Genomic DNA, 24,767 nt, shown 5'->3' on the forward strand with positions numbered 1-24,767 from the left:
ATGTGTCCCTCCCACAACAAAATATCCATATACTGTTCCCAACCTTGAATTGAAGGGCTCACTGCACTTCTAATTTCCGTGTAGTCTCCCTTTTTGGCAAAAGAAATGCCAGATTCTCCTGAAAGGAGGTGAAGTCGGAGGCTCCCCATTCCCCCATTAGCACCAGTGAGGTTTGCTGTGTAATTGGAGCCCCTACGGCCACTTCCAGTCGAGTCGTTACTCCCTCCCAGAACCTACAGATCCCAGACCAATCCTACAGTGTGTGTGTATAAAGGACCCTCTCTGGTCACAAGCGATTCTCATTCCCCGCTATATCGATCTAATGTAGGAGTTGTCCTAGTGTAGTCAATTTTATGGAGAATTTTAAACTTAGTCAGGCGGTATCTTGCTTGTATGGCCACCTATCTTGGGAACTGTATCGCCCTCCTCACTCGTCATTCTCCAATCCACCTACATCTGTCTGCTATTTTCCCCTTAGATATGTTAAGTCCCCCCTGTGTGTTGTTAATAGGTGTCTTGGTAAGGGAAATTTCTTTAGTCATCATTTGGCTGTCAAGGAGCCTTCTCTCGAGGGGGGGGGGGGTTCCATAGTGTCCCCCTCTAGTGTGAGCCTATCCCATAGGGCATGCCTCAACTGGTAATATTTGAGAAACTATGAGGGTGTCATATCATATTGCTCTTGAAGATAAGTCAATGGCACTATACCATATGCATCCTCTAGTGTGGCTAGGCCAACAAAACAGGCAGGGGCAGGACTGCACCCAATTTTGTGCCCGCCACAGCGGGGTCTTAAGAATCAACCTCTGTCCCAGCCCATTTCCTTCAGGAGAGCCTTCCAGACTCTGTATACCGTTTTGGTTGCCTCCAGGACATTGGGGCTGATTTTGCACTATAAAGGACATGGAGATATCTCTTGGGTCCTCTAATGTCGCATATGCCCACTCATTTATGGTCTTACCTGTGGAGCCTCCTAATATTTGCAAACATCTTGTAGGGCTATTCTGCTATCATAGTTAGACCTCTGTAAGGTGTGCAGTGTAACCTGCGGTGGGCTGTTCGTCCACAACTGGGTCTGCAAACAGCTATCTATATTGCAGAAGAATGTCTCAGGAATCCGGACGGGCACTGTTCTGTGGAGCATTTCTAATTTTAGGAAGAGCAATCTTTTTAAACCGCACAGTCCTGCCTAACAGTGAGAGCGGGAGCCTCCTCCAGTGGGAGGCATCCACCGGTCGTCTGTGCAGAAGGGGGCAAACACATGGAGATGATGGACGGAGCACAAACTTTTCAGACACTCACCCCCTGTCTCATAGATCTGGGTTGATTCCATCATTGTTATTTAGCTCACTTCGCCACCCCATTTCAGACCCGGCTATATGCAATTCAGTCTTGACCCTGCGCCTCATGGGAACAGTCCAGCCCAAACTGCCAGGCCAGGTATTCCCTGAAGCAGAAACAAGCATCCTGGGACTGGTTTCCCCAGAAGGGGGGGGGGGGCGCAAGTTATCCTCAAAGTGAGTGGGCCCATACTTAGATATCCAAAGACCAAAGTATCGGAACCGATCACCTTGAGTGGCATAGGAAGAGCTTTTCCGGCCGCTACCTGAATTATTAATTTGTTTAGGGTTGCCGGGGGTGAGGGTGGTTTGTAGCAAGTAGAAGGGGATCTTCCGTTACCTCCGCCTTTGTTAATACTCTTTTTGATTTTAGCCACTGATTTTGCCGGGGGTGCGGGTGCTTTGTAGCAAGTAGAAGTGGATCTTCCGTTACCTCCGCCTTTGTTAACTCTTTTTGATTTTAGCCACTATTTTTTAGTCCCATTAATGAGTATTTGAATATTTGTAAGACCGTTTAAAGATGTTTTATTCATCATTAGGTATAGTGAAATTCGTATTTCTGAATACATTTCATGAGCATTGTTAGAGCAGGTCTGAAATAGTGAATGCTATCACATTGAATTTCCTGGGGTGTCGGGGGACCTTGGGGCAAAGGAGTAGTCCTGTTAACAAACATTGCCTGAGGTACCTGGAGCCCCTGCAAGTTGACTGAATGCTAAGAACCCCTTTTTAATCTTTGAATCTGAGGGGTACTGATGACAAGCAGCAGTTCTTCCTCTTGGGCGGTAGAATGTTCATATGCAGTTAAGCCTTGACTATATTTGCTCAGGGAGTGTACTGACTTTATAAAAAATAGAAGACTTTTAGCCAAAATACATGGGGCAGAAGCATAATAAAATAATGTTCTCCTTAGCTACAAAGTGAGTCACCTTCAACACAGAAAAGTGCACAAATGACTCTCCCATGTGTGCAGGGGTACCCTATTCACACTGGGCCAAATTCACAAAAAAAAGAGGTAAATCTGCATTTGTAGAAGTACTCCTACGAATGGGTGAAATATTTTCTATTTTGTGAAGTTACGGGCAATGTCATGTGGCATTTTTACACCGTACTGTTCCCCCAATTCAGAACTGTCTGCACACAGATTTTTAGAGTGGGAAAGGCAAGCCCGCTGTTTTTCAGCACATTTTATTCTTTTCTTCTGAATGGGAAAATATTGTTTCCCCATGGAGACATACCATCATTTACACCACTACCAATTTTATTTTGTTACCACTCCCACCCTGGAAGGAGATTACTCTTTTCCTTCACTATAGCCATTCTCCAAAAATTTCCAGGGTATGAAAGGATTGGAGATTGTGTTGGGAGTGCTCAGAACTCCTCACAAGGAAAACAATGCCTTGAGTTTCCCGTTCCCCAGTCCTGTGAAGGGCTTAATACAGGATTGGGGAAAGTCATGGTGTATAATTGCATAGTAGTAAATGCATTTAGACTTGCTTGATGCTCTTTTGTGGACTGCTTACAGAAAAATGCCACGTTCCACTTTGTTTTTTCCCCATGAAGGATAAAAAACCAATAACAAAAGAATTCCTAGATATTCTTCTTTTACGGATATTCCCGAGAATATCCTGCACGGACCCCATCCACCTAGTTGGCCAGCGTCATCATCTGGTCGTGCTCCACGCTGGGACAGCAGTCAGTACCCAGTAGGTCCCTCAATAAAGGAACCTCCTTGGTGGAGATCTTTTCTTGCCCATGTCCCAGTAGGGTTGTGGTGAATGGGTGGTGATAGTGTGTGTATTGAGAATAATAAAACTGCCTGTGGATTGCCAGTACGCTTTATTCTCTGAAGGTAATCAGTGCAAGGTTAAAAAACACAACAAACAAAAAAACTTGATGCCCACATATTGAACAGGAATTAGACGTTGGTTCTTTGTGTGGTCAACATGTTTCACGCTTTGCTCCCCATCTTGGTGATGTGGTGTTTCTAAAGGACCTCTATATGACCCTGATAGAGCGCGCGGGTCACCCGACCAATAATTTCGCCACTTCCGGCCCATATATTTCAAATCACCATATACATTGATCGGATGACCTCACGGTCTGCTATCAGATATTTGTGAGTTCCTTTCGTTATTCCTCAGAATACCCGACTTACCATCCACCGATGCGGGTACCTATGACCACAATGGATCAGGGAGCTAGCTGTAAAAGGAAAGGCAGCAAAATACAAACCCAACAAATAACATTCAATAGTCTTTGTAAAATGACCACGGACAACTGGAAGTTTTAAAGTCTTTATCTAATTTAGTAAAATTCAGAAATCATCAAATTCATAGTAATTAAGCAATCGATAATTAGAATAACAGAAAGTACATAGCTGAATAGCAAATAAGTCAATGCAACCATTTATAAACTAATGGAACCAGGACACATTCAAAATGAAGGATCAGGAATTTGAACGTTTAAGATGAATCACTAAAGATGGGATAGGCTCTTGATTAGGACTAGTATTCTAGAATTATCTCAAAGAATATGAGACAGGAGTTCGGGACATTTATATAACTATAGGAGAGTCTATGAAGAGAGACACGCTATGCTTTAAGGCAAAAGTTCTTTAGACAGTTTAAGTAAGGATGTTCTAGACCATATCAGGAAATGACAAACTGCAATGCAAAATATAATTTCTAACAGGTAGGGTAACATAGGAACACGTTAGAAATAAATGCAAATAACTTTATGATTCAATGGTTGCGGGAGAAAGCATGGAAAATTAACATATGCAAAGGTATGTCTTTATTAAAGCAAAAGACAGAAATTCAGAAAGGTGCAAGATTCAGAGTTTTCAGAGTGATATTTACCTAGACTGGTGTGGAAACCAAACCCTGGCCACGGGTCAGTTAAGGACAGGAAACCCTCAAGGAAGGATACCCCTCAATGGACAGCAGGTGCAGAATGGACACCCAGGACAGGACAGGAAACCCTCAGATTAGGAATCAGGACAGGACCTCTCGGATACGACCAGCACCCGCGGTTCGGAAGCAACGCCTGCGCTCCACCCTCTCTGCAGCTATCGATCAGGACCCCGATTGGGTCAGCGAATTCCCCAGCAAAGTGCTTCGCCAGCACTTAAGGTTCAGTAAAACCTTCAGAGTCTATGGTCAAATTTCGGACAGAGTGCTCCGCAGCACCTCTGTATCAAGTCACCTATTGAGTGCGTTGGGTCAGTGACAGGTCAGCTAAACCAGACAAGTCGGACAATTTCCCTAGGTGAACCCAGGGTAGATATACTGTTTTGGGACGGTGTACCACCCCCCAATGTTGCAAAGTGTCAGAATCCCTCAATTTGGATTGGTCCTAAGGTAGGGTTTGGGTAACACACCAATCAGAACAGACTATTTGGAGGCCTACTTTGCATCTCTGAGTACCGCCTAGCGAGATTGGGGTTCCCATGAGAAAGCCGCACAGAATACAATGGAAAGAATACATTTCCATACAATAGAACATAATCATGATGCTTTTGCTGGGTGAAGGTGCTCTTTCCCAGGGTGGCTCTGGCATCAACCTTCTTTGGCCTGAGTTCCATGTCGTGGCAGCCTCTAGTGATTCTGCGCAGAAATACCCTCCAAGATGGACTCCCCAGCCCAGCACCCCTCCGAGTCGAGGATACATGAAAAGTAAGCGAAAACAAATTAAAACATAGAAGTGACGGTATGAAAAACACATCATGGGTTGTGTACTTTAAACTTATCATTATAAAAATATACTATGCAGTTTAAATGTTAGCAACATATACACATCCACAAAAGCATCACCACGTTATTCACGAGAGCTGTGTATTACGCATGCGCACCCTTTCCCACCAAACTTATAACTACGTCAGGTCACGTGAGTGTGACTGACGCATGCGCAGAAGCAATTTTCCAAGCGGCGGCCATGTTTTAGGGACATTTATTAGTTGTATTAGAAAACACATACGCAAGCTTCCTCTACTTCGTTCGAATATAAAATAAAAGATTAGTAAGACGTACAAATTTTATTAATTGATTACACACAGGCGAGGTTCATGACTCGAGCAAGTCGCGATGCGAAGCTTGCTCTATCAATCCCCTCTTTGATGATATTTACTATCATCACAAATAATGGAACCAGATGCCAACTTCTCACACCTTATACAACTCTATCTCTTCCAACAAGCGATTCAGCTTCTCTTTCTCATCTTTGGTAGGGTGAGAATTTTTCACCTTTTTGTATATCTGATTATTCATTTCTTCTAATTCAAGCTCATCCACACTTCGTTTCACTCCTCTGGCATTCACTTGATGCTTTCTGGTGTTCTTACGGCATTTGCAACAGACAAATATGAAAAATAGGATAAGACCTATAATTCCAATTGGCATCAGTACCTTAAACAATAAGCTTTTACCTAAGCTAGCAAACCAATGACCTACATTTGAGAGACCATCTACCAGTCTCTTCCAGGCACTGTCAACCTCGAGTGGTTTGAGTTCTCTTTCCAAATTAGTAATGTTTTTCACATATCTTTTGAGCTGCACACTTTTGTCCGGAATATAAGTGCAACAATGTTGCGCCTTCAACATCCGGCAGACTCCGCCCTCTTTTGCTAATAAGGTGTCAAGAGCAAGTCTATTCTGCAAAACCATTGATCTGATCGCAACCATTTCGGTATTGACCAGCAGAAATCCATGAGCTGTGTCCGTAGACAACACATCCACTATAGTGGACAATTTGCAAATTCTGTGAGTGTTCAGAACCACTCCCACTCCAGGTATCAGTGCACTGAAAATACTACCCATTATTTCACCTACGCTTTCTCTTTTACTACGCACTAAGCCATTAGTATTTTCACTGCTTCCAGCAACTTCATTCACATGGTATATTTTCGGGAAGACAATGCCAAAATAGCAGCTTCCATACCAGTGATCCGGCAATTTGAAATAAGCCTTGTCTCCACATATATAATAAATTCCAGGAAACACAGGCTCTGACCCATTTTTGAAACCCCATCCTCCAATTACCTTGTAATTATGTTCACATTCACTGGAACCAATGAAAATGTTATTATAATAGCTAGTCTTCTCGCGGTAAAGACATAGCTTTCCTTTCCTTTCAAAATCCAGCAACAGAGCAGGTCCCGCCCCGCCATTTGAGGTGCCTTCCATGTCCTCAGCCCATTTTGGGTTTTTCTGTTTTACGTCATCTGCCTTTCTTTTTATTTTTATTCTCCTCTTCTCTGCCATGTTCAGGAACATCTTTTCCTGCTCACGCAAAGAGCAGGTCAAGTTATCTCTGTGTGCGTCACCTATGTCTACATTACCTATAGTCAGAAAGTATTCGCCCATATAGCGAGTAACGTCACTTTTGGTATGTACAGGATTCAGGTTCCCACGTATAGGAAGTTCAGAAAAGATCACGTCATTGTTAGAGTAATAGTACTGTAACGGTCCTCTTTTGTAAAATAAGCTTGCTAAAATACTACAGGAAATTCCATATGTCAGGGGCAAGTGATGGTATGTCACGCCTTCAGCCACAGAGGTAGGTAGCTTCATGCAGACATAGCAATCTTCAATTTCCATAGTCTCTACATAGTGTATTAACAAGTTTGCGAAAACATTTAAATGTGTCTTATTCTTAACTTCGTGATAATGTAGTCCTCCCTCATCTGATGCTTCTAGGTCTCGTTTTGTTTGTTTGAGTGCTCTCTCATGTCTTGCTACACTCTGTGTTGTCAGTTCTTCAATGTCAGTATTTACAATCTCAGTAGGGTCAATATTAGTATTTTTGCTCACCGCTTAAGGAATGAAAACTGTTAGTCCTATCCAAACTAATATCACTATAATTATACTACATACACATACCTTGCAGCATGTTTTGCAACAACTGCGACTAGGTCTACCACTCACGTTTGAATCAGACATTTTGGCTCAGAAGAAGTTTCTCGACCCCTCTTTGTTTCTTTGCACCAGTAGCTTACTTTGTGCAAATTCACGGTGGCTCGTCTTCTTCTTCGGCAGAGTACTCAGCAACTGGTTCTCCGTCGCTTTCGTCAGTTATATCAAGATCTTCAAATTCTTCCAAAACGAGCGTCCATTCAGGAGACTTGTACTTTTTGTTTTGTCTTTTTATTCGATCGCTCCTTCTTTTGGAAGTGTCTTCTGGTTGTTCTGCTATGCGAGAACTTCTCCTTTCTTCTGCACGTTTTTCTTCTACCGTTTTTATCCTCAGTCTCAATTTCTTTATGAATCCAGGCTCAATGTGCTTTCTTTTCTTAAGTCTTTTAGTTGGTACTGGGACTTCGTTTTCTTTTATTGCCCTTTTATTTTCATTTGCTTGTGGCAATTCTGCTTCCTTTACTTCCCTTCCTATCTGACTAGTTCCAGGGCTCGTATCTATTTCTTCTGCCTGGTTACTAAACTGGCCTTGTTCAGGAGAGTTTTGTTTTTGCTTTTCAAATGTCTCTGCCTCTGTTTCCTGAACACGTTCTTCTAATCCTATCTGTTCCTGTTCGAGCACTTCGTTTTCTTGACTTTCTTCCGCTCGAACCTCTTTACTAGGTCTAATCTGTTTTTCGACTTCTGGAGTTTGGGGAGGTGTATCAATTATTTGCTCAGTCCCTGTCTGACCTTCTCCTTCCTCAGTTTTGATGTGAATCTCAATAGTCTGAGGTTCTTCGCCTGTGCCTTGCTTTTCCTCTCTATTCCACTCTCTACCTTCCCAAATTCGCTCTCTTGTTCTGATTGGGTCTTCTGTGAGGTCAATCAAGGGTATCCACTCACCTGGCCATATGCTTGGCAGCTCGTCATCAGCTACTTCTGGACCAACTTCTTGGAACCCCTCAGCAGGCTTGACTCTCGGTAGCTCGTCATCAACTACCCCTGGACCAACGTCTGCGGACCCCTCAGCTTGACTGGTACTGGGCTGTACGTCGTCAGTTACTTGTGGTCTTGCTTCTGCAGGCCCCTCTGCTGGATGGCCTTCTTCTCCAGGCTCTTTGTCGGGTAGTACCTTCTGGGTGTGGCTGGCGTGGATCCAATGGGGAACACCTGCACACTTCACTGCTGTGGTCGTTACCAGGATTACTTGGCGCTTCTGTCCCCACCTTGGTTCCAGGCAGCTCGACCGAGTATGCTTCTTTATTTTGACCCAGTCCCCTGGAACCAGTTTGTGGAGAGGAGTCGTTGGATTGGCGACGGCGTCTTCTCCGATCTGGCGAGAGATATAACGTACTTGGTCACCTAATCTATTGCAGTATTCAAGCACCAAATCATCACTAATACTCTACAGTTTGCTTCCTGGTACCCACGCTTGTCTCATCACTCTTCCCATCAGGATTTCATGTGGGCTCAGGCCTGTCTTCCGGTCTGGAATACTTCGGAGTCCCATCAGAACCAGAGGCAGGGCCTTTACCCAGGTCATGCCAGATGCATCACACAATTTCGCTAGTCTTGTTTTGATAGTCCCGTTTATTTGTTCCACCACTCCAGAAGCCTCTGGATGATATGCACAGTGGAGTTTTTGCGAGATCCCAAATGCCTTACAGAGTTGGTCGATCACATCATTCTGAAAATGTCGGCCTCTATCTGATTCAATAGTGACTGGAACCCCGAATCTAGGTATCAGTTCTTTCAGTAAACACTTTGCTACTGTCAGTGCGTCACTTTGGGGAGTAGGGTAAGCTTCCACCCACTTTGAAAATAGGCAGACAATGACAAGGACATAACGTTTCCCCTCACAACGTGGCATGGTGATGAAATCAACCTGTATTCTCACAAAGGGACCCCCTGACCTCCCAATTTTCCCTAGTTCCACCATTGTTCTCTTGCCTGGATTCATCTGTTGACATGACAGGCACCTCTGGCAGAGGGACTCTGCTACTTTCCTGAACTTTTTGCTGTACCAAGTCTGTTGGAATACCAGAATCATGGCGTCCCTACCAATGTGTGATCCCTCATGTATCAGTCTAGCCATTGTGCCAAGCAAGTGTCTGGGTAACACAGGCATACCATTTGGGCCCAAGATGACACCATCCTCACGTCTTGGTCTACACCCTTCTTCCTTCCACTTCTCTCTCTCTTGCCAGGGTGCCGCCTGCTGCCATTCTCTCACTTCATCCCATGTAGGCACTTCTTCAAACACTCGAAGTTGGCAGCTGGTTCCGGGCCCCCCCCGTTTTGGATTTATGATCAATCGATCCCTGGCGCATAATTGTGCCACTCGATCAGCGAAATCATTTCCCAAAGATACAGGGTCAAAGTCCTTCTTATGGGCAACACACTTGACCACTGCCAATTCCTTTGGTAATTGGATCACCTCTAAAAGGTCTTGAACAACTTTTCCATTTCGAATAGGGGTACCTGATGAAGTCAGGAACTCCCTTTGTAGCCATAATTGGCCAAAGTCATGCACAACTCCAAAACAGTACTGACTGTCAGTATACACTGTTAGGCGTACGTTTTTCCCCAATTTGCAAGCTTTTATCATAGCGATCAATTCCGCTACTTGTGCAGACTTTACTTCAAATAAATAACCTGCTTCTACAATTTTGGTTAAGGAGACTACCGCATAGGCAGCACTCAGGCCTCCTTGTTCATGTCTTAGGCATGAACCATCCACAAACAATTCCATGTCATGTTTAGGCAAAGGTGTTTCTTTAATGTCTGGGCGTGGCTTTGTGCAAAATTCTGTTAAATCAATGCAGTTATGCTCATTTTCCTCCCCATCTTCCATATCCATTGAGTTGGGAAGCAGAGTGGAGGGGTTCAGAATGTTGCACCGGACAATGGTTATATTCGCAGCACCCACGAGAATCCTCTCGTATTTAGTCAGCCGACTAGGGGTGAGATACTGAGTTTTCGTTCTTGTTAGCAAAATTACCACTCCATGTGGAACATACACAGTTACAGGATGTCCCATGACAATGGATTCACTCTGCTCTAAACTTGTGCAAGTAGCAGCTACTGCTTTCAGACATCCTGGTAATCCAGCAGCCACTGGATCCAGGGTGGCAGAGAAATATGCCACAGGCCTTCTCGTTGTGCCATGTTCTTGGGTTAGGACTGACAATGCACAATTATCGCGAGTGTCACAGAACAGGGCAAATTCCTTGGAATAGTCTGGCATTCCCAATGCAGTGGCTGTACACAGACAATCTCGCAATTTTGTGAAGGCTGTTAAGCTTTCATCATCCCATTCTACAATATCCGGTGTTCCTCTCTTGGTCATTTTTATCAAAGGCCTAGCTAGGACTGCAAATCCCACAATCCATTGCCTGCAGTATCCTATCACTCCAAGGAACATTCTGATTTCTTTCTGAGTACGGGGTAACTGCATCTTTTGAATTATTCTCACTCTTTCTGACGTTACTTTCCTGATGCCTTTCTCTATCTGGTGCCCCAGATATTTCACTGATTTTGCACAGAACTGTAATTTTTCAGGGGCCACTTTATGTCCCTTCTCACTCAGGTGATTCAGTAGGGCAATGGTGTCAATCACACAATCTTTATGACTTTTGGACGCCACCAAGAGGTCGTCAATGTATTGCACCAAAACAGAATTTCCAGGTAAGACCAAAGTTTCCAAACATTTTTTCAAGATCTGATTAAAGATAGAGGGGCTCTCTGTGTACCCCTGGGGGACCCTGTTCCAGACATACACGTGACTGTTGAAAGCAAATGAGAAAAGAAATTTGCTGTCTGGATGCAAGGGAATGGAAAAGAATGCATGACATAGGTCTATCACAGTGAACCACTCAGCATCCCAGGGAATTTGATACAGAATCACTGCTGGGTTCGGCACAATAGGACAACAAGGAACCACTATCTTGTTTACCTTTCTTAGGTCCTGCACTACTCTGTACTTGCCACTAGGCTTTTTGATGCCCATAATCGGTGAGTTGCATGGGCTACTCATTACTTCCTGTATGATGTTTCCTTCTAGCAATTTCTGTATTTCTAGGGCAACACCTGCTCTTACTTCTGCATTCATTCTGTAGGGTTTAGTATTAGGGTATACTGCATTGTCCTTTATTGCTATCTGTATGGGGTCTACGTTTTTCATTAATCCTACATCTTTCCCGGTAAAGTCCCATACCTCTGGCTTCACTGTTTCTTGGAGTTCTTTGGGCAAATCCTGCATAGTCATTCGTTTAATTTCTGAGTCAGGTCTTATTAACATTAATTTATAAATGCCATCTTCATCTGGGGTCTGAATTTCAACACCCTTTGGTGTGCAAAAGATGGTACAGTTCATTTTGCACAGCAAATCACGTCCCAGTAAGTTCACTGGACTGGTGTCACAAACGACAAATCTATGCATTTCTTTAAAGTTTCCAATTGAGATCTCCATGGGCTCGGTAACAGGAGTACTAATCAGTTGATTAGATACCCCCACTACTTGGATTGCTTCTCCCGAGAGGGGTAGGTTTGGAACGTCCACTGTTCTCACAGTAGAACGGGTAGCGCCAGTGTCCAACAGAAAAGTGACATCATTTCCGTCAACCTTTCCTTCAATGTATGGTCCTGACTGGTCTACCGGCAAGGAGGCGCCAAGTACGCACTCCTCGTCCTCCCCTCTCAGGCCCCGTCAGTACTGGTCATCACAAAGTAAGGTATCATTTAGTAAATACTGCGAAGTTGCTGCATTTCTGTTCTCATTGCTCCCCCAGACTTCTACGTCATCACCCTGCGTGGATTTTCCCTTAAATACTTGCTTTGGTGCTCGGGGCAACTGAATCGTTTTTACCTGTTGTTGGGTCTTTCTTGGTCTTTCATTCTGCGTCTGTGGAGTTAAATCAGGTGTTTGGGAGTTATCATCCTGCAAATAGGGACACTTGTCTCGCCAGTGTCCAATTTCTCCGCACTGGTGGCAGGGAAATTTCTTCTTAGCCTCCTCCCTGCTCATTTTGGGCCGGGGCTTTCCTCCACCCCCACCCCCAGGACCTGGATTCTGAGTAGTTTTGGCCATTTTATTCAATTGTTTTTCCTGCTGTTCTGCGAGCTTCACTTGAGCCCACATAACCTTCTCCTTGAGAGCCTTTTTCTTTTCTGCCATCTCGTCCTCACAGTACTTCGCGTACCGTAGGACCTCATCCATCTTTTTAGTATGCCAACAGATTTTGTTATCTTTTATCCACTGACAAATTTCGGGTCTTAAACCATTTACAAACCTGTAAATAAAATGTGTCATATCCTTCATCTCGATGTTATCTATACCACTGTATGTTTTGAACACCTGCAACAGCCTTTCATAAAAGGAGTGCACTGTCTCGTCTCTTTCCTGCGTGGTTCTATCTATCTTGGTCCAATCAGTTTCCTTTGCTGGCACTTTTAGTTTTAGATGCTGAATTACTTGTTCATATTTTCTCATCACTTCTTTTGATGGTTCCCCTGTTTTGTCATCTCTCGGGTATTCCTCACTAGGCCAAGCTATGGCTATTTTACACTCGGTCCATAGATCCACAGGGACCACTATATCGAAAAACCCATCCAGGTCTTTCCACAGGCATTTTTGCACCTTTACGAACCTTTCCACCTGCCTATACCAATCCACGGGCTTTTCTCGTAATTTCGGGAAATCGTTAGTAAAGGATACAATATCCTGTCTGGACCATGGAACGTGCACATACTTTCCACCTGGTACTTCGCGCATAGGGCATAACTGTTCTGGCTTGTCAGCTTCTCTTAGAGCGAATTCGGGAGTTGCCTGCCTAGACCTGGCCTCATCCTTTTTCTTGACCCATCGGGCTTTCCACCTTTCCACATCTTCCCATTTTTGCAATACGGTCAATAGTTCCTTGACCTGTGCTTTCTTCCCTGAAACGTTCAAGTTTTCCAAATCCTTGTCTGAGAAATCTGCCCTATATGGTTTTTGCAGCGGTTTCGATCTCGAAATATCTATTCCCATGCTAGCAGCAGTGTCTGTCAGTTTTTCATGAAGTACTCGGGTATTTCGGGTGAGACTCTTGCAGATAAACAGCATTTCGTCTTCGGAGTAGGTATTTAATCTGTCTAATCCTACATTTCCTGCCATCAATTCCTCTATTTCTATTCTCAGCTTGTAGAGATCTAAAGGTTTCGTTGGGGACGCTTGTTTTTCAAATTCTTGACTCCATCTTTCGATTTCTTCAGGAGTCACCAAGGTGACACTCTTCGTACCTGAGGTCGATTCCATCTGAATTTCCCTCGCGTTAAAAGGATTATGTCTTTTCTGTATCTTTTTTCCTGTATTTCTAACGGGCAGATCTAGCAGCGAGACCTCCGACTCACACTCACTTGTCTGATCATCTATGATTAATGGTTCTGGTCTGGTCGGTGCAATGACAGGAGTAATTACTGGAGTTTTCGGACTCCCTTGACGGTCCCCGTACAACGGAACCACCGGTCCGATAGTTACTGGGATCGTTAAGGCTTCAGGACTTGCATTTAGTTGTGACATTTTCCGTATTATTTCAGCTCTCTGATTTCCTAGCGCTTCTCGCTCTTTCTCTTCTAATAACCTGTCCAAAGATTTGTCATGTAACACCTGCGGGGTCAGAATAGGAGCATAACTCGGGGCAGTGGGATGTGTCTCACTCGGCCCTCCACCATAATTAGGTTTCTGAAACAAACTTCCTGTGCCTAGGATTCTCGGATCTTCCTCATCCCGGGGCTGTAATAACGGCATTCCTGAACCTAAGGACCTCACCTCACCTCCGTAGGGGGGACGAGGGCAAAAATCTCCTTCCCGTGAATATCCCATTTCCCCACCTACAGGTCTCCTGGGGTAAATACTTCTGGTTTCTACGGGTCCTAGATTCTCAGTATAAGGAGGAATTAGATAATCCCCTCCTACACTTGCGGACCTGACCTCTTCCCTTTGTAGGGGTCTCCGGGGAATATCTCCTGCACTCGAAGGTCGGTGTCCCTCATTATAAGGAGGCGGACTTCTCATGCATATGTCATCTAACAATTCGTCATCTGATTCTCCTAGGGGCCCCCAGTGCTTGGATTTCTCTGTCCTTTCCCCCCCCCCAAGAGGATCTTCTGCTGGCATCATGGGAAACAGTCCCTCAACAATCATGCTCTGTCTCCATTGTTTCATCTTTTTGTCTCGGGTTTCTTGTTTCAGTTTTGGGTAATACTTTGTCAGCCCTTTGTCCATTCGGGGCTTTTCTCTTTGGAAAGCCTCAATCTCCCATTCCTCTAATGCCTCATACTGCGTTAGTCTCGGTCTGGGATGTAATTCATTCATTCGGGTTCTTAAATTGAATAGGATCCTACCATTAAAGGTACCTTCTAACGGAAAGGCCATTATTCCGTCGTCTTGTGTGTATTTCGCCCAATTTTCTAACCACACACATGTATTGTACCCTCTGTCGAACATCATGAAAGAGGCGGGAGTATTTGGTGGTGGAATAACAATGCCCTCTCTAGTTTTGATCGGCTTATCCTTTTTGAAGTAATTCTTTACCTTATTTACAAGGGACAATTTTCGCTTACTTCCGTACATAATGTCGTATCTATTAGCCTTCCACTGATCCCTTTCAAACCCTAAGTTTCTTGGATCGGGTCTAGTCTCTGGAGTATACGAGTGCCACATACGATTTCTACGTTTAACTTTGTTTACAAAATTACCTCCAATCAGAATGCGTCTTGTAATTCCGTGCGACCAATGGGGTGCACGAGTTCAAATAATTTTCGACCAATGGGTGCGCGGCCTTTTCGCGAGATAGTTCTCACGCTTCGGCGCTCACCCCTCCTTCACAATTCCAGCCCCGCTACCCGCCCGCTGTTTCTACCAATCCCAGCGCGGCACGGAGTGACGTCAGAGACGCTTCGCGACTGACTCCCTCCCTTCACAAGGTAACGGAAACTTTCTTTCTTTCTAAAGTGCTTAGTACTTGGTTATTTTACGACGAATACACATTCGCCACAGTGCTCAAGTGTCTAGACAGGAAAGAGTTGTTTTACTGCAAGTAAACTACTTCCATTTACTTTTCACACACTACGGGTAGATCTCTTCCGCCTACCCTTCACTCTAGCATCAGTGAACCTGTTACTTCCCTAGACCCATCCACTCTTTCCGGGATATATCCGAGTCTAAGGTTTCCCAGCGGACCCCTTTGCTTTCACCCAAGCTCCGATGAACCTGCTACTCTTCCGATGTGACCCTTATTAGGTTACGCCACTAAGGGAATTTTGCCAATGAACCTCGTTACTAACATTTATTCACACATGTATTCAGAAAAAGCCCTAGTTAGTGCTTCCGGTTCTACCTAACCTGCACCTAACTTTCCTTGAGCCTGCGACCTCAAGCAAATGGATTCTATTCACCACTCGCTTTTCAATTCCCCGGGGATTTCCGACAACATTTAACAAAACGTTTTACATACGCATGGATTAATACATATAACAATATAAGAACAAGAATAACAATTTTCAAACAATTCATAAATTTAAAAACAACACATTTCAAGAGAGTGATCAATTCCTCGAAACGGCCGCTCTTGTAGCAGCATCAATATACTAGCAGCTACCGACTTGACTTAGCTTAACTAGTCCTACCTAACCTTTAACTATTCCCTAACCATAACTCTGCTACCAGAAAATACTGATAGAGCGCGCGGGTCACCCGACCAATAATTTCGCCACTTCCGGCTCCGGGCCCATATATTTCAAATCACCATATACATTGATCGGATGACCTCACGGTCTGCTATCAGATATTTGTGAGTTCCTTTCGTTATTCCTCAGAATACCCGACTTACCATCCACCGATGCGGGTACCTATGACCACAATGGATCAGGGAGCTAGCTGTAAAAGGAAAGGCAGCAAAATACAAACCCAACAAATAACATTCAATAGTCTTTGTAAAATGACCACGGACAACTGGAAGTTTTAAAGTCTTTATCTAATTTAGTAAAATTCAGAAATCATCAAATTCATAGTAATTAAGCAATCGATAATTAGAATAACAGAAAGTACATAGCTGAATAGCAAATAAGTCAATGCAACCATTCATAAACTAATGGAACCAGGACACATTCAAAATGAAGGATCAGGAATTTGAACGTTTAAGATGAATCACTAAAGATGGGATAGGCTCTTGATTAGGACTAGTATTCTAGAATTATCTCAAAGAATATGAGACAGGAGTTCGGGACATTTATATAACTATAGGAGAGTCTATGAAGAGAGACACGCTATGCTTTAAGGCAAAAGTTCTTTAGACAGTTTAAGTAAGGATGTTCTAGACCATATCAGGAAATGACAAACTGCAATGCAAAATATAATTTCTAACAGGTAGGGTAACATAGGAACACGTTAGAAATAAATGCAAATAACTTTATGATTCAATGGTTGAGGGAGAAAGCATGGAAAATTAACATATGCAAAGGTATGTCTTTATTAAAGCAAAAGACAGAAATTCAGAAAGGTGCAAGATTCAGAGTTTTCAGAGTGATATTTACCTAGACTGGTGTGGAAACCAAACCCTGGCCACGGGTCAGTTAAGGACAGGAAACCCTCAAGGAAGGATACCCCTCAATGGACAGCAGGTGCAGAATGGACACCCAGGACAGGACAGGAAACCCTCAGATTAGGAATCAGGACAGGACCTCTCGGATACGACCAGCACCCGCGGTTCGGAAGCAACGCCTGCGCTCCACCCTCTCTGCAGCTATCGATCAGGACCCCGATTGGGTCAGCGAATTCCCCAGCAAAGTGCTTCGCCAGCACTTAAGGTTCAGTAAAACCTTCAGAGTCTATGGTCAAATTTCGGACAGAGTGCTCCGCAGCACCTCTGTATCAAGTCACCTATTGAGTGCGTTGGGTCAGTGACAGGTCAGCTAAACCAGACAAGTCGGACAATTTCCCTAGGTGAACCCAGGGTAGATATACTGTTTTGGGACGGTGTACCACCCCCCAATGTTGCAAAGTGTCAGAATCCCTCAATTTGGATTGGTCCTAAGGTAGGGTTTGGGTAACACACCAATCAGAACAGACTATTTGGAGGCCTACTTTGCATCTCTGAGTACCGCCTAGCGAGATTGGGGTTCCCATGAGAAAGCCGCACAGAATACAATGGAAAGAATACATTTCGATACAATAGAACATAATCATGATGCTTTTGCTGGGTGAAGGTGCTCTTTCCCAGGGTGGCTCTGGCATCAACCTTCTTTGGCCTGAGTTCAATGTCGTGGCAGCCTCTAGTGATTCTGCGCAGAAATACCCTCCAAGATGGACTCCCCAGCCCAGCACCCCTCCGAGTCGAGGATACATGAAAAGTAAGCGAAAACAAATTAAAACATAGAAGTGACGGTATGAAAAACACATCATGGGTTGTGTACTTTAAACTTATCATTATAAAAATATACTATGCAGTTTAAATGTTAGCAACATATACACATCCACAAAAGCATCACCACGTTATTCACGAGAGCTGTGTATTACGCATGCGCACCCTTTCCCACCAAACTTATAACTACGTCAGGTCACGTGAGTGTGACTGACGCATGCGCAGAAGCAATTTTCCAAGCGGCGGCCATGTTTTAGGGACATTTATTAGTTGTATTAGAAAACACATACGCAAGCTTCCTCTACTTCGTTCGAATATAAAATAAAAGATTAGTAAGACGTACAAATTTTATTAATTGATTACACACAGGCGAGGTTCATGACTCGAGCAAGTCGCGATGCGAAGCTTGCTCTATCAACCCTAATAACTTCTTGCGTAACCCTCTCCTATTTTGTCGATTTTATATGGTTTGGTTTGAAACCCCAGAAAGAGTCCCATGTTTTTCGTACTAAAGTCCTGTAAAACAAAATGACATGTTTATGTACAAAGACAGACATACAAAACTCTGGCATTGCCATGTGACTATTCAGTCAGATCCGTTATTCCATAATCACACTGTTAAAACCAGTGAGCATGCTTTGCATACTCAGCATGCATTATATTTGGGGCACAGCAAGACACGAGCTGCTAATTTGTCAATGCTTTTATCGATAGATAAATAGATATAAATCTTGTTTGATAGGATACACTCAATTTGGTAATGTGTCTTACCCATGTCATGATTTATCAAGGTCTCCATGGGAAGTGGGGAACTTGCAACCCTCACATCCCCCTTTTTGATTTTGGGTTCTTTTAGGGGTAAATCCAGCCATTTTGGGCCAAAAATAATTTTGTGAATTGAGCCAATTATTTCTAACTGTGGTCTTCGCCTCATTTCAATGGTGCACAATGTGCAGTGGTGGCAAGGTGATGACTCATTTAAGTCTTCCTAATTTGTTACACGTGTATCTACATATCATTTATTTGAGGTGGGCTGCAAACATCTCAGTGCTCACAGTCTTTTTTTTTTTTTTTTTTGAGAACCTTTATTGACACTTCAAGTACATACAAGTATGGTACTACAACCTCCCCGGCCGGCCGCTAGCGAAGTCGTAAGTACAGCAACTCAATATAGAAAAAGACAGCAGCCCGAAAATCGGGGTCTATTAAATGTCCAGGATATAACTTGTATTCAAGCGTGCTATGTAAGAATTAGGATTCGAGAAGGTTCATTTTACAATAAAGGAAAAGAGTCAATGCCATACGGTCATACATGGTCCTTCGATAGCAAGCATGAAGCAGAAATCCGCAAACAGTACAAATACGTTTGAAGTGTTGGGGGTAGGGCATACAAAGGCAGGATAAATGTAAAAACAAACACGTTCATAGCGAGCTGTACCCCACCCCTCAAAACGAAACATACTGTAGGAAACATGAAAAAAGACAACACCAAAAAGGAAGAAAGACAAAGGGCCATAGAAACAAAGAAAGGACAAATTAACAAACCCCATCCCCCTACCCCCCACCCTGCACCCCCTGCAGAAGGCTACGGCCTATCCCCCCCGGCAGCGTGCCTGTCACCCTAAATAAGAGACCCGAAATATAGAAGAAGAGAAAAAGAAGAAAAAGAGGAAAAAAATGTGGAGAAGGGCCATAGATCTAGCCACCCGGCACCCTCTCCACCACCGCGCGCAATAAACATCCTAGAAGCAAGATCAGAATAGCCACGGAAAACAGTAATCACCAATAGCACCGTCAATAACATCCCCGCAGAGTGTCCCCCAAAACACCGTCAGCCAACAATAAGGTCCACCGTGTCCCAGACGGTCTCACCCCTGGCCTTTCCTATCAATAGTACCAACATACGTCCACTTATCAATCGGCATACAGAGCAGCGTGGAGGGTCCGAGTGATCCGGGCGGACCGGATGGTGTTGTTACTCCTTGGGACTTAAGCCGCCGAAACCCAGCCAAAGATGTAGGGCGAAAATCCGTCTGTGTCAATATCGACCTCGAAAGCATCCTCCAGTCCGAACACAGTCTCACCAACCAGGGAGAGAGAGTCACACCTTCCGGTAGGCGCCGAAGCGCAGCCGGGGCAGTCCAAACTACAGATAGACGCTGTTGCCCCAGCCGCCGAATAGAGAAGTGCGCCGACAAGTCACTCACATGTACAACAGAACTGTCCAAAGCGATCTCATGAACCGGGTCTTCCAGCGTCTGCACGAACATAGGTGTAGCTGGAGCACTCATCACTGACGCAGAGGCGGGCACAGCGGCGCCCCCCAAAGATCGAACCATGCCCGCGTGGAACGGCGGGACAACAATGGCGGCCATCCTTCTTCCCAGATCCAGGGCGTCCCGGATCAGGGTCAAATGCAGGGTTGTTAACGCAGCCAGGATATCTCTGACGTGGGTTCTTTCTCGTGTCGCCATACCCCAGGACTCTCCCGCACAATAGCTTCTCTGCCTGGGTGTGGTGTGCACATGAGGGCGCCATCAGCCATCTTAGTTGATCCGGCCACCGTCCTTCTCCACCTCACCTCGGGACCGGGCCCCACACCAGGGGGCAACAGGAGGAACCACGAGGATCCCGAAAGTCAAGGCAGGCTTCCCAGCGGAGGGTCACCAAAGGGCTAAACAAAATCTCCGCCACTCCCTGGGAGTCGCCCGTCGATTCCGGGAGAAGGCAATAATCAGGCCCGGACACAACACCGGAAAGGGGCCCAAGTATCGAGCATTCCCCTCGATCCTGCTGTTTCGCACATCCCACACGGCACTCCGCTAGATGAACTGGGTCGGCACTGTCGCCAGCGGCCCAACAGATCACCGGTTTCCTCCGGCCGACTCCTCACCACCACCAGAGGCCGCTGTTGTCGCATTCGCGGCCGGCGACTCTCCTCACTCGACACCCCGGTCCCGGCTCTGTGAAGGCCGCAAAACAGTCGGGGACATTTCCACGGGTCTGCCGCACGTAAAAGCCTCAGGAGCAAACGGTCAGTGAAAGTTGTCCTTCGCCAACGTAAAAATGTCGTTACAGCTCAGGATAATTGCCAGGATATATGTACGGGGTGAGAAGGCTCACGGAGCCGGGCGTCTATGCAGCCATCTCGGTCGCCATCTTCAGTGCTCACAGTCTTAATTTGTCTGAATATATGGTCAAGCAGGCCGCGGACCAGTAGAGCAGACTGGCATGTGAGTAGCCATGTCCGCTTGACACACTTGTGCTAATAGTCCTTCACCACAAGAGGGCATGGTGAAGTTTGGTGCCTTTTTGATGAAGACCTGTGGAGAAGCTTGTGCAGGCAGCTTGGATGAAATGACACTCACCGTCGTCAGCGGGCCCCAGGGGTTGCAACACTATCATATCACAGTTGGTTGACCAATAAGATGTAATCTCAGGGGGAGAGGGAGACCACCTTGAGCAAGGTAGACTGCAAAAGCAGATTGCATCATAGTTTTCCTGAATTCTCTTCTCGTACTCTTAATCAGGTGTTTGTTAAGCGCGACTACTCACCCGTAAGGGTCTCAAGGCGCTGGCAGGGCCGGCCCTAGGCATGTGCAAAGTGTGCACCTGCACAGGGCTGCCAAATCCCAGGGGCCGCCACGACGAGGATCGGATCGGAAGGAATGACTGGCACTGGCGGCCCCCTGGCAGGATTTGGCGGCCTGCGGCTCCAACCCCGGCTTTCAATGTAGGCATCAAACTAATCTCTACGAAAGCAGAACAAGTAAGAGATTAAATTGACGGTGCCATTGTGTAATGCTGGTTGTGCTCCACTATCTACACACTAACCCAGAGGCTCTCAGAAACGTCAGGAAGGGATTCAGGCAGAAGGGGTGCCCGAGTGCTCCGCCCGAAAATGACGTTTACCTTTCTGGTAGGAGAACGTAAACCATGTGAGCCGGCTGCCTATGACGCATCATCCTGAGTGCAAAGTATTCTTCTGTCCTCAGCGGAGGCGTACACCAGTGTAGCTGACAGCATGACAAATAAGCGCAACGTTTCTTCAGCACGCCAGGCGTCCGATACAACCTTCGTTTATGAGGTGAAAATTTCGTCTCACGTTATCATTTTGAAACATTCTCTTTGAGGCAGTTGGCACAACTTGGTCTCCCCATATAACGTGTTCTCTGCGACGCAAGCTACATTCAGGTACTGTTTAAAGTTATCTTTAACTCATGATCCACAGTGTGCAAGCTCCATCTCGGTGACAGGCACACCTTTGACTTTGATCTACAATTAATATAGCGTCACTCGTCAGCTGGGGCGTCCCTTAGTTTCCGTTGTACTGTAAGTTAACTTCCGCCACTACACCCTTATGTGCTGACTGACTCTGAGTACAGTACGCCAGAACTGCCTGCTCTGCCAAGGAAGGTACGGAGCATTACTCCCCGTCCTTGAGATGTCTCGGTCGGTGCACCTCTACCCTGGCGCACTCTGTTATTGCAGTACTAATATCACTCTCACAGTCACAACGTTCGACCAGTGCGCACAAAGCCGGCCTCAGTGCCCTGCTGCCCCCCTTGTCATTCCAATAAGCTGGTCTGCCAAAAAGCCTCAGCCAAGACATGCAACCCCCCTGCACTTCGAGTACCATTGCCTCTGCCCCTTCCTTCAAGTACAGAGACTTAGGCTGCTTCCAAAGCTCTTCCACTACTGGGAGCCCCACCCCGCCAATGCACCTCAGGCCTGACTCACAGCCCTACTGGCTGTTGCACTGCTCGGACCTTCCTAGTTGCAGGTGTCTGCCAGCGGACCTCAGTTTGACAAGCAACAGTACTGAACCCCCTATGTAGTTCTGCCAGTGACCCTCAGTCCTGGCTGGCGGTAGCCAAATAGGACACAATGCCCTCCTCCTCCTAAATTGTATCATTCTGAGACGAATTCGGAAGGGTAGGAGCAGCCGCAGGTACTGGTCATCTAACGACTTTTCTGGACGTATTATTAAAACACCTTCCTGAGCTCCGCCCCCTCCGGACCCCCTCTTCCGGGGCCCCCACCTACGCTCCCTGCACAGGGCCACCATGAGCCTAGAGCCGGCCCTGGCGCTGGAGGGGGCGGGGGGGGAGGGGGAGGGTTTGTTCACAGGTTTGCAGGTTCCAGTCCATCAAGGAGGGGGTCTGTCAAAGAGCCAGGTTTTGAGGTTTCTTGCGAAGATGGGGAGCGATGTTATCTGTCTGAGGTGGAGCGGAAGGTCTTTCCAGGCTCTGGCCGCGCAGAAGGAGGAGCGGTCTCCCGATCTGGTCTTTCTGGTGCTGGGGACCATGGCGTAGGAGAGCTGGGCTGATCGTAGGGTCCTTTGGGGTGCGTAGAATTTGAGTCTGCTGTTCAGGTATGCTGGTCCGGTGTCATGGAGGGCCTTGTAAGCGTGGGTTAGCATCTTGATGGTGACTCTAGCTTCGATGGAGAGCCAGTGGAGTGTGCGCAGGTGCTGGGAGATTTGGTAGGTTGAGTACCAGTCTTGCAGCGGCGTTTTGGATGTTCTGTAGCTTGCGGGTGAGGTTTTTGTTAATTCCGGCATAGCATGCGTTGCCGAGCCTGCTGGTGACCAAGGCGTGAGTGACAGTGTTTCTGTGTTCGAGGGGTATCCATTTGAAGGTCTTACATAGGAGGCGGAGGATGTGGCAGCAGGAGGACGAGACGGAGTTGATCTGGCGATCCATTTTGAGCTCTGAGTCCAGGATGATTCCCAGGTTGCGTGCATGGTCCGTGGGGGTGGGCAGGCTTCCGAGGGCGACGGGCCACCAGGTGTTGTTACAGGCGTCTTAGTGATAGGCAAAAACTTTACTTCCATTCAATTAATATTTATTGCAAAGAGTGCAGCTCGATGGAGAAATAATCTTGCGGTGGTGCTGGCACAGGTCTCTGGTTTCCATACGTAAGGCAGTGAGCCTCAATGCAGCCCACCAGGTCTGGGACTTAGTTCTTTGTGCTGGTACATCAGGTTCTCTGCAAGCAGTGTTGTTTGCCTCCTTTTTACATTAATCCTCAGGGACACAGCAAGTATGGCCTTGCTTGTGTTTAAGGTCAGCTATTCTTCCTTTTGCTGCTGCAGTTCTGCTGTGATTGGTCCCAGAACTACCTTCGGACATCAAGGTGAATACTTTGTCTGGTTTACAGATTAGGATATCTATCAAGATTGACGTCCCAACCAGTCACTCACAATGGGTACAGCACTTGCATTTTTGGGGGAAGAGATCCATTTAGATTTAAGTATATCTTGCTCAACTTGAACTATAGAAGCAAACATCTCATAATCTCAAATTCCTGGGCCCATGGTGATAGCAGACACTTCAGAATGTCAACAGGGTAAGTGGATACATTTCCAAATTGGGCAAATGTAGTTGCTGAGGTGGCCTGATAGAATGACTATGCATTCAGTATCTTTATTTGTTGGTCTTTCCCTTGGCCTTTGCCATTGGTGGACCTGCTTAATCTTGTTTATACCAGTAGGGCGGACTGGTCCCTTTTTATTGATAGTTTTGTGAATCAGATTTAGACATGCAGCAACCTATCTAGGACAGTGATTGAAACAGGAGTAGCTTCTACAGACCCAATCACTTTCAGTCCTGAATAAATGCAAGATGGTATCCCTGGTCCAGAACCTTGAGTCTATCAACAACAATGTTTGTTGTATTTTAATGAAACCTCTGGATATATAATTTCACGTCCTGGCTTGGGAAGTTCACAGAAAGGTCAGTGCTAAGTTTGTGTGTTGTGCAACAAACTGAAAAGAAAGTAGAGGAAATGTAAGTGTCTATATACATGCATATATATTTTGTTTGCTGTAAAGGGTGCAACACTGGGTTCCATGCTGTAATGTGGCATTCTGTAATATCATGGTAGGTTCTAAACATCTTATTGCCTGTGATGATTTAACACGTTTTTCATTTTTGATGTGGGTGTCTTGTTCAGGCAGTTGACTAAAGGCAATCATACAAACCTCAAAATATTTTGCCACGCGTTGCCTGCAGGCTTACTTTCAGTACTGTTGGTTTGGAAAACCTAGTTCTACCAGTGAAAGATGTATAGAGAAATTGGAGGCTTTCCAGCTTGAAGTGTTTTTCTTAAGTGCAATTGCTGTTATCAGGTTA

General features: G+C 45.5%; 1 protein-coding gene across 3 annotated transcripts in view; it reads left to right on the forward strand.

Annotated features, from left to right (window-relative positions):
- Window positions 1-24,767, forward strand: part of PRKCZ (protein kinase C zeta) — an 865,288-nt gene that overhangs the window by 810,826 nt on the left and 29,695 nt on the right. The gene's annotated exons all lie outside the window — the stretch shown is intronic.

Source organism: Lissotriton helveticus, chromosome 5_1 (assembly GCF_964261635.1).
Source record: "Lissotriton helveticus chromosome 5_1, aLisHel1.1, whole genome shotgun sequence".
Lineage (NCBI taxonomy): Eukaryota > Metazoa > Chordata > Amphibia > Caudata > Salamandridae > Lissotriton > Lissotriton helveticus.